We start from the raw sequence: 11902 nt of genomic DNA, 5'->3' as shown, positions 1-11902 counted from the left end.
AATAACTTTGAAATTTATATTTGATTGCACTTTTACTGAATTGGCCCAGTACTGAATTGCTCCCAGGATTGATAGAAAACCCATATGGATGGTAGGTTGAGAGGAGTTCCCTACCAGGACAGACTTTGCTCGTGTGCTCAAGACATTGATTCCATAAAACATATTTTGTTGCACTGTGCAAAATATGAGCAAGCCAGGGCTGAACTGATACTACCCTTGCTGGTACCTTTCCCAGGAAAATCAGAGGCTCACTATGTCAGGTTCCTATTGGAAGACCGGACAAATGCTAGAACATTAGCAGTGGCAAAGTTTTTATCGGTGGCTGCAAGAACCAATGATCCCTATATTCTGAACAAAATGCTTGTTTAGCCTGGAGGTAGGCTGTATGAATTGTGTATTGCTTTGTAACGATTTGTTGGGTCTCTGGACCGTAATAAAGATTGCTGATGATGAGAAAACACATAAATCCACAGCTCAAAAAGTCAAATTACATTGATGACAGTATTTTGAATAATGGTAATGCGAATGAGTCTGGAGATTAAGTCATATATTACAGAGCCAATTCATTTACAGAGTTTTGCAAACATTGCACTCAAGCAAAGGTGTTCCAGGTAAAAACTAACAAACAAAACAAACAAATGTATTTTGAAGCATTCCCTGGTGGTTATTGACTTGTTGGCTGGGTATTCTGCTTTAAGGACAAAGAAGATCAGAACATGCTGTAGGCAGCTTTGGAAAGCAACCATCTCTGCTTGCAGGTGGCGATGCTTCATTTTTCTGCATGTTTAGTGATTGGTGCTACATATACAATAGACACATCTGCATATAACTGTGACATTTACTGCCATTGCTCCCAATTTAGGGATCTTGAGCAGTAGCACCATTGTAAAGCTCCAATTCTGCTGTGGTCCTCAATGCTAAGCACAAAAAAACATGCTTCAAAAAACATTATGACATGCCACTGGAAAAGGAACCATAAGTGGCATGTTGTCTTGCATGTACTGTATTTTTTTTTTAATAAATATTTATTCGATTTTTCAATTTTATACAAACAAAAAAGAAAAAGAAAAAGAAAAATATTAAAAACAAATCAATTTCGATATCAATTTTCAATAACATATTTCTTTGACTTCCTCATACCTCCCCTTCTTGTTTTCTAGTTCAAAATGATTATCCAGCAAATCCTAATCTCTTAACATTCCTTTTAACTAACACCTTATTTTCCAATCAACTTTTTTAAATTTTATAACTTAAACAATATTTATCCCATTTCTTTTTATCATAACAGCTAGAGACCACATAAATTCAATCCAGCATCTTTCAAAGTTCATTGCATGTACTGTATTTTTCACTCTATAAGACACACCAGACCACAAGACCACATAGAGTGAAAAATACAGTACATGCAATGAACTTTGAAAGATGCTGGATTGAATTTATGTGGTCTCTAGCTGTTATGATAAAAAGAAATGGGATAAATATTGTTTAAGTTATAAAATTTAAAAAAGTTTTTGGAGGAGGAAAACAAGAAAAAAATATATTCTGAATCTCAGAAGCCAGAACAACAAGAGGGATCGCTGTGCAGTGAAAGCAGCAATCCCTCTTGCTGTTCTGGTTTCTGGGATAGCTGCGCAGCCTGCATTCGCTCCATAAGACGCACAGACATTTCCCCTTACTTTTTAGGAGGGAAAAAGTGAGTCTTATAGAGCAAAAAATACGGTATTTCGCATATGCCTTTGTAGATGCTTTGCAAAGAAAATCTCTCTCTCTTGCATACACACACACACACACACACACACAGAGAGAGAGAGAGAGAGAGAGAGAGAGAGAGGGAGAGAGACAGAGACAGACAGAGACAGAGGCGGTGCCTTCCTCTCAGAACTGAGTAGCTTGCCACAGCCTATCCACAATACAATTAAGACTAAAATGTGGTGATTCTCTCTTGGTGTTCAAGCAACTTGGTCCTTAGCAGTTCAGCTCCTTGCTTTTTGCACATGAAACTCCATGTTTGTTTGATTTTATGTTTCCCTTTCCAAAACCCCTTTGCAGAGCAGCAGAGGTCAGATCTGTCTGCTGTAAACTGCTGCTTTTGCAAGATTATTTTATTCATGGGATCTATTCACAACACAGCTGAGATTTAATCACCAAGCACATAGTCGCAATGGAGTAATTGCTAACTGCCCCAATGGCCACCTATAATTTCTACCAGACCTAGCAATTAGCTCCCACAATTAATTATATTAACTCGGTTAAACCCATAATTGAGTAATTTTAGTTTTGGGGAAGTATAAACAAGTTCATGTCTGCAAGCAATGCGAGAGCTTTTTTTTTTGGTTTTTGGTAGGTATTCAATAACAAGAGTATATGGAGCTGAAAAGATTATAGCTTTACAAGGCGGACATTTTATGGGTCACATCACATGTTTCGTGGATTGGTTTTCACATATTATCTTCAACCTGCTCCAGTGTGTAATCAAAGACTTGAGGAATCGAATTGCCCCCATGTTGTTAAACACGTAAACAAAATAACTGACCATTTGCTAGCTTATAATGGTGCCTTATATCCACCACCTGAGGGAAATTGGCAAGCATGGATTGCTGTGGATGAGCAATTTATAGCTGTGGTATTCATTTTTGCAAAGATTTCTACCAGTGTTCTATAAGTCCAAACTGCAGCATTAATGTGTTTTTTAATAATAATTTTTATTAGTTTTCAATTAGAGTTCAATAATAGCCTCATTAGGGAGGCTGGTGGCATTGTGGGTTAAACCACAGAGCCTAGGACTTGTCGATCAGAAGGCTGTCATATCTCCTCTCAGTCTCCTGTTTCCCAGGCTAAACATACTCAACATCCTTAGCAATTTCAAATAAGGCTTGGTTTCCAGACCCTTGGTCATCTCGGTTACCATCCTCTGCACACATTCTGGCTTGTCAACTTCCTTCTTAAATTGTGGTGCCCAGAATTGGACACAGTATTCCAGGGACACGGGTGGTGCTGTGGTCTAACCCACAGAGCCTAGGGCTTGCTGATCGGAAGGTCGGTGGTTCGAATCCCAGCAACGGAGTGAGCTCCCATTGCTCGGTCCCAGCTCCTGCCAATCTAGCAGTTTGAAAGCATGTCAAAGTGCAAGTAGATAAATAGGTACTGCTCCGGCGGGAAGGTAAACGGCTTTTCCATGCTCTGCTCTGGTTCGCCAGAAGCGGCTTAGTCATGCTGGCCACATGACCCGGAAGCTGTACGCCGGCTCCCTCGGCCAATAAAGCGAGATGAGTGCTGCAACCCCAGAGTCGGTCACGATTGGACCTAATGGTCAGGGGTCCCTTTACCTTTACCTTTTAATAGCCTCATTATAACAATGCCAAATTATAATACAGTTGCTAATACCAATAATTCAGATACCAAATTATATAATTTAGGTGGCCCCCCATGTGCTAGAATTGATGGTTTGGTGATGTGCTTTATTTCTGCATTCCAAATTCTTATTAATTTCAATTACACTCCAGTCAAGATAACAATCCCATATACAACAACTGCAATATTAACAACTTCAATTTGTGTTGACACATTAAGTGATTTATGAAACTACAAGTGAGGCACTCAAACTATGTCCTTATTCTTCCTGCGTGTGGCAATTATTCTGTCCATGATGTTTCTTCCTGTACTTCAGCATTAATGTTGGCCAGTTGACTTTACAAAAATGTCTATTTGGCTTGAGATGCAGCAGGTTTAATGCTCATTTTCCAATATCTTTCAGAAAGAAACATCCACAAATGTTGGGTTCTGTGACTCCTATTTGCACCAATGTGCCTATTCTTCAAAAATAAGAAGATGGGCATGTTCCAAACAATGACTGGGGGTGGTTGCTCAACTGGAAACACTTCTGAACTTATGCTAACAGCTCCCATCCAAGTATGGTGAAAGAAGGCATGGCTGCAAACTGTTGCAAAGTTGTTTAGGTTAAGGGAGATTTTGGGTAGAGGAAAAAATGGGTTTAGAATGGCCATACTGAGATGCTCAGAAGTGGCAAATAACATATGTTTAGAAAAAAAGAAAAGAAAATAGCTATACAACAGACTAATCATAGAATACAGAAGTCACAAAATTAAAAGAAGCCTGCTTCTTGGGAGAAAGGCGATGACAAACCTAGACAGCATCTTAAAAAGCAGAGACATCACCTTGCCAACAAAGGTCCGTAGAGTTAAAGCCATGGTTTTCCCAGTAGTGATGTATGGAAGTGAGAGCTGGACCATAAAGAAGGCTGATTGCCAAAGAATTGATGCTTTTGAATTATGGTGCTGGAGGAGACTCTTGAGAGTCCCATGGACTGCAAGAAGATCAAACCTATCCATTCTGAAGGAAATCAGCCCTGAGTGCTCACTGGAAGGACAGATCCTGAAGCTGAGGCTCCAATACTTTGGCCACCTCATGAGAAGAGAAGACTCCCTGGAAAAGACCCTGATGTTGGGAAAGATGGAGGGCACAAGGAGAATGGGACAACAGAGGATGAGATGGTTGGATAGTGTTCTCGAAGGTACTAGCATGAGTTTGACCAAACTGTGGGAGGCAGTGGAAGACAGGAGGGCCTGGCGTGCTCTGGTCCATGGGGTCACGAAGAGTCGGACATGACTAAACGACTAAGCAACAACAACAGTGCTGGAAGTGACCCCAAATGGTCCTCTATTCTGACCCTCTGCAATACAGGAATCACAGCTAAATAATCTCTGGCAGATGGCCTATAACCTCTGCTTAAAAACCTCCAAGGAAGTGCTGGAAGTGCCAGGGGGCACCGCACAGCCCCCAGATCGAGACAAGCCTCTCCGGGCGTCTTCCTCTGGAACGCAGCACAGAGACGGTCATAACTCTTCAGTCCCATTGCGCAGCAGTGACACATATCCCAAAATATGTGCACACTCAAATAGCAGAGTAAAGTTGGAAGCTGAGGCTATGAGATGTGGCATCTAAGTAATTTATTAAGCAATATATACAGGACAAAGCAATCATGGTGTCCTCTCACATCTTCTCCAACAGAGAGAGAGAGAGAAAGAAGGAAGTACAATACAACGGAAGAGATAGGACTGGCTTCTGTTTCCCACACTTTCCAAGCATGGAAGGTAAACACAGACATGTGATGTAACAATCACACATCCAGCAACGGGAGAGTATGAAAATATTGACAGGAAGGAGAATCTACCACCTCTGGAGGGAGAACGTGCCACTGTTGAATAGCTCTTCCTCTCAGAAAGTTTTTCCTGATGCTTAGTTGGAATCTCCTTCCTTGTAACTTGAAGCCATTGGTTTGGGTCCTACCCTCTAGAGCAGGAGAAAACAACCTTGCTCCATCCTATCTGCCCATGGACTGCCTCACCGGAGTGGTGCATGCTCTAGTTATCTCTCGCTTGGACTACTGCAATGCGCTCTATGTGGGGCTACCTTTGAAGGTGACCCGGAAACTACAACTAATCCAGAATGCGGCAGCTAGACTGGTGACTGGAAGCGGCCACAGAGACCACATAACACCAGTCTTGAAAGACCTACATTGGCTCCCAGTACGTTTCCAAGCACATTTCAAAGTGTTGGTGCTGACCTTTAGAGCCCTAAACGGCCTCAGCCCAGTATACCTGAAGGAGCGTCGCCACCCCCATCGTTCTACCTGGACACAGAGGTCCAGCTCTGAGGGCCTTCTGGCGGTTCCCTCACTGCGAGAAGCCAAGTTACAGGGAACCAGACAGAGGGCCTTCTCGGTAGTGGCACCCACCCTGTGGAATGCCCTCCCACCAGATGTCAAAGAGAACAACAACTACCAGATGTTTAGAAGACATCTGAAGGCAGCTCTGTTTAGGGAAGCTTTTAATGTTTGATCCATTACTATATTTTAATATTTTGTTGGAAGCCACCCAGAGTGGCTGGGGAAGCCCAGCCAGATGGGTGGGGTATAAAATAAATGATAAATTGTTGTTGTTGTTGTTATCCTTCATGTGCCAGCCCTTGAGATATTTGAAGATGGTTGTCATATCTCCTCTCAGTCTCCTCTTTCCCAGGCTAAAAATACCCAGCTCCTTCAACTGTTCCTAATAAGTCTTGCCTTCTCCAACTCCCTCAACACTACAATTCAGATAACAAAGCAGCATGAGTTAGCAACAAATAGTTAAAAAGCCAAACAGACTAAAGTTGTAACTTTCACCAGGAATCTAGATGAGATGAGAAATGGGACCAATCTAATCTCCAGGTACAGGAAGTCCCACAAATTAAGTGGCATGACAGAGAAGCTTCTCCTTCACATGCCCACCAACTACACCTTTGATGGCGATGATGGGACATGCAGAGCAGAGACTTCTTCAAAAGCTTGAGTAGATAGGTAGGATCATGTGGGAGGAGATGGTTCTTCAAACAACTTGGTCCTTTCAGGTCTTCAAAGGTACTCAGCACAGCTCTTGGAATTGGAAATGTTGGTCAAGCCAGTGTGGTTGGAGGAGTTGTGCAGAGCCACAAGCTCCATGAAAGTTGTTGTTGTTGTTTAGTCGTTTAGTCGTGTCCGACTCTTCGTGACCCCATGGACCAGAGCACGCCAGGCACTTCTGTCTTCCACTGCCTCCCACAGTTTGGTCAAACTCATGTTGGTAGCTTTGAGAACACTGTCCCACCATCTCGTCCTCTGTCGTCCCCTTCTCCTTGTGCCCTCCATCTTTCCCAACATCAGGGTCTTTTCCAGGGAGACTTCTCTTCTCATGAGGTGGCCAAAGTATTGGAGCCTCAGCTTCAGGATCTGTCCTTCCAGTGAGCACTCAGGGCTGATTTCCTTAAGAATGGAGAGGTTTGATCTTCTTGCAGTCCATGGGACTCTCAAGAGTCTCCTCCAGCACCATAATTCAAAAGCATCAATTCTTGAGCGATCAGCCTTCTTCATGGTCCAGCTCTCAGTTCCATACATCACTACTGGGGAAACCATGGCTTTACCGTAACTATACGGACCTTTGTTGGCAAGGTGATGTCTCTGCTTTTAAAGTAGCCCTGGTCAAAACTAGTTTAGTGGAAGAACCATGCAGAAAGTGAGTCCATTTCCCAGGCTTCCCCTACAGTCTAATATCCAATTTCTATGGGTTACGATGATAAATAAAGAGTAGTCCAAAAAAAGCTGGAAACAAATTATTTTAATGTTTCCAAAAAATGTTCTGAACTTCATTCCAGAAGATGTAAGTCTCCACGAGGGAAATGTCTGCATCTAATTAGGATAGAGGGAACATTTTTGTTTACTAGCCCTAGTTTATGTAACTGGGCCTGGCAATGTCAAGCTACTCCTTACACCAGAGTAGCAACACTGAACTCAGAAAGACTACTGGGGTGTAAGTGCTTTGAGAACTTGTCTTTCTCTTGCCCATCAAGCCCTTCAGTTTTTCTGTCACAGGCTATATTTAGATGTGTTGGATGTTTTTTATTTGCTCGTTTGACGGTTCAATGGCAGCATAGACTACAACTAGAAAGATAGAGAAAATAAAAGAGCATTGATAAAAATCAACTCCCAGTCATGTACTTGGTGCCAAAGGCTTGAACACGTATTTAATTAATATGTCATGCACAAAACAGCAAAAGTCACATGCCTGATGCTTCTCCCTGGAAGCCAAAATGGGATAAAAACCTCTCATTGGCAATGTGATTTGCTGACCAGATCATTCTGAAGAGCTGGTGTGTGTGTGTGTGTGTGGTGGGGAGTAACTACACATTCTTACCTTTTCCAAATGGCCTGGTGACTGTTGCCTTCTCTTTTTCCATCAGGGCCACCTTTTAATGGATTTTAGTGGATATGGTTGTGTAATTCTGTACACATAATAATAATAATTTATTATTTATACCCTGCCCATCTGGCTGGGTTCCCCCAGCCACTCTGGGTGGTCTCCAACAAAGTATTAAAATACAGTAGTCTGTTAAACATTAAAAGCTTCCCTAAACAGGGCTGCCTTCAGATGTCTTCTAAAAGTCTGGTAGTTGTTCTTCTCTTTGACATCTGGTGGGAGGGCATTCCACAGGGCGGGTGCCACTACTGAGAAGGCCCTCTGCCTGGTTCCCTGTGACTTGGCTTCTCGCAGTGAGGGAACCACCAGAAGGCCCTCAGAGCTGGACCTCAGTGTCCGGGTAGAACCATGGGGGTGGAGACGCTCCTTCAGGTATACTGAACCGAGGCCGTTTAAAATTAAATGTTAAACTCAAGCTATTGATATCTTGTTGAACAGTAAGTCCTTATGAAGAGGTTAAATGGCTTTGGTGTTTTTATGTTGTTTTTAATCATTAATTTAGTGAAGTATGTATGTTTGGGTGGTGGTGTGTGGCTGGAGGAGGAAGAGGAGGAGGAGATGACAGAGGGTGAAGGAAGAGCTGTGAGTAGAGGGGGACCTTTTCCCCATCCTTTGGACCACCTGGGAACCTCAACAAACTTGCTGCACCTGGAACACAGCTGTAGGCAACCTGAGCATCACCCACTTTGAGCCTGTCCATAAAAAGCAATTTCAGAGTGAGACATTAGGGCGATGTCCGCTGGTCCCAGGAAATCTTCTCATTGTGAGACGTTTGTGGGTGAGCGGAAAATTTGTTTGGACCCCGGGTGTGAACCTGGAGGCTGAGAGGGTGGGTACGTCAGAAGGAAAATGAAATTATATGTATTTATATATATTAGTAACTTTGTATTAATGTCACTTTTTATATGTAACTGTAATATTTTTGTAATGTTTTGTTTAAGTTGCCTGTCGTTGCTTCTTTTTTGTACTCTGTTTGGAGACATTTTTAATATATTAAGTGGTATGGAAATCAAAATTAAATAATCAAACAATGCTTACTGAAAAACAAGTGGACAGATTTGAACTTTTGCATAAGGAAGGAAAGATTCATTCTCAGCTGGAAAGCCACAACTGGAAGTGAGGGAAGCTGAGGTTTCCTGGGATAGTGTTCAGGGTTTTCATGCATATCTCTTCCGTTAATGTTCTGATTGATATGAAACTTGATACATAGAATTAGTTACTGGCTGCCCAAACACAGAAATAGACTTCACTGGAAGCACTGCAACAAGAACTTGTCCAAAATCGTGTATTCCTTCATTGTGTTAGAAAAAAAGGTACAGACATTTTGGTTTCCCATTTGGATTTCTGAATTCTGATTTGGATTCAAGGTTCAGGTCTGAATTGGCCCAGAGTGAATCTCAGCTCATTCTCTCTCTTTTTTAAAATATATTTTTATTAAACAATTTTAACAAACCAAATTATCCATCCAAGTAATCAACTGCATTATTTTCTTCCCCTTTTTATCCCCCCTTCCCCATCCCTCCCTCTCCCTCCCTCCCGAGACATCCCTCAGCTCCCTTCTCAGATGATGATGATGATGATGATAATAATAATAATTTATTATTTATACCCCGCCCATCTGGCTGGGCTTCCGCAGTCACTCTGGGCGGCTTCCAAAAAAATATTAAAATACCGTAATACATCAAACATTAAAAGCTGCCATAAACGGGGCTGCCTTCAGATGTCTTCTAAAAGTCTGGCAGTTGTTGTTCTCTTTGACATCTGGTGGTTTCCAGGTCACCTTCAAAGGTAGCCCCACATAGAGCGCATTGCAGTAGTCCAAGCGAGAGATAACCAGAGCATGCACTACTCTGGCAAGACAGTGCGCGGGCAGGTAGGGTCTTAGCCTGCGTACCAGATTGAGCTGGTAAACAGCTGCCCTGGACACAGAATTGACCTGCGTCTCCATGGACAGCTGTGAGTCCAAAATGACTCCCAGGCTGCGCACCTGGTCCTTCAGGGGCACAGTTACCAGATTCAGGACCAGAGAGTCCTCCACAGCTGCCCACCTCCTGTCCCCCCAAAACAGTACTTCTGTCTTGTCAGGATTCAACCTCAATCTGTTAGCCGCCATCCATCCTCCAACCGCCTCCAGACACTCACACAGGACCTTCACCGCCTTCACTGGTTCTGATTTGAAAGAGAGGTAGAGGTATGATTTGTTTGCACTTGTTATTCTCTGCATGTTAAAAATTGTACATATCATTACCTTATCTGTCATATATTCTATTAATAAACTTGTGGATGTTTATTCAAAACCTGCCAAGGAGTCCAAGTCATTTTGTTGTTTTTTCAAATAATCTGTAAAAAGTTCCCAATCTTCTTTGAAGTCACAATTGTCCTTCTCACGTAGTTTATATGTCAATTTGGCCAGTTCTGCATAGCTCATCAGTTTTTCTTGCCACTGTTCTTTCGTTGGGATTTCCTCATTCTTCCCTCCTTGTGCTAATAAGACTCTTGCCGCTATAGTCTCAGCTCATTCTCAACCACTGAATCAGAAGAGTCCTGCAGTACCCTAGTAGAAACCTTCCTTGATTTAGAGAAGGCTGCTAGGTCAGCATAAACATCTGCCATAGAGTATGTAAAACATTTACTTTGCCTTTTTCACCATAAATTGCCTTTCTAAAAGTTCTGAACTTTTAGCTCAAAGCTGAGGCCAAGACATACCAAGCGCACAGCCAAGAAAAGCATCGTATTTTGTTCACTCAAAGCCTAGCAAACCGGAACAAAGGGGAACTGGGTCCCAACGTAGAATAAAGTGAATGGTTTGGGGGGTGGAGTGGGAGTCAAATGCTGTAAAGAATGTAATTAATATATACAGTGGTACCTCGGGTTAAGTACTTAATTCATTCTGAAGGTCCGTTCTTAACCTGAAACTGTTCTTAACCTGAGGTACCACTTTAGCTAATGGGGCCTCCCGCTGCCGCCGTGCCGCCAGAGCACGATTTCTGTTCTCATCCTGAAGCAAAGTTCTTAACCTGAGGTACTATTTCTGGGTTAGCGGAGTCTGTAACCTGAAGTGTCTGTAACCTGAAGCGTATGTAACCCGAGGTACTACTGTATTGCCTTTGACCAGCTTGCCACCTCAAGTTCCTATTTTATCCACCTTAGGGACAGAATTGGGCTGCTGAGGCAGGCAATTTAGCAGAACAGTCTGGTCAAACATGCTTCATTATGTGTATCCAGACCTCCTCTGAAATGTCACCCCCTACCTGCCATCATGTTCCCTAGAGGTTCTCAAACTTATTTGGCCTACCGCCCCATTTTCAGAAAGACAAAAAATTACTCAGTGCCCTCCTGGAATTCTACCTTCTTTAAGCAAGCAAACATAAAGATGCCATTACTTATTTTATGTATCTATATTCCTATCAACGTCCTACAACAAAGGAAAGAAAGATGTGAACAGCTAGGGTTGCCAACCCAGGGCCACAAAGCAAGGGACCGAGAGCCGAGACCTGTGATGTATGGCAGAGGGAGCACGGTGAATCCTGGTGCTGCTTCTCCCAGGTAAAGGTAAGGTAAAGGACCCCTGGATGGTTAAGTCCAGTCAAAGGCAATATGGGGTGCGGCGCTCATCTCACTTCAGGCTGAGGGAGATGGCGTTTGTCCACAGACAGCTTTCTGGATCATGTGGCCAGCTTGACTAAACTGCTTCTGGTGCAACGGAAAACCATGAGTGCATGGAAACGTTTACCTTCCCACCACAGCGGTACCTATTTATCTACTTTCGGGAGTGCTTTTGAACTGCTAGGTGGGCAGAAGTTGGGACAGAGCAATGGGAACTCACCCTGTTGTGGGGATTCGAACCACCGACCTTCTGATTGGCAAGACCAAGAAGCTCGGTGGTTTAGACCACAGTGCCACTCGTGTTCCCCCAGGACCACAGCTGCTGCATCGATCCCCGGACAGCTAAGCCCCAGGAGCCTGCTGCTGCGGATCAGACCCACTCCCCATGCCCAACCAATGAGTAATTTGTTTTGTTTTGCCTTGGATTGCTTGGTTTGGTCGCATTTATTTATTTATCTATTTAGGTGGGTGAGTGCAGAGCAGACTAAAAATGGCAGCACCCACGGGGG

This window comes from Podarcis filfolensis (genome assembly GCF_964270895.1).
Source record: "Podarcis filfolensis genome assembly, chromosome: 6".
NCBI lineage: Eukaryota > Metazoa > Chordata > Lepidosauria > Squamata > Lacertidae > Podarcis > Podarcis filfolensis.
This window is presented reverse-complemented; position numbering follows the sequence as displayed.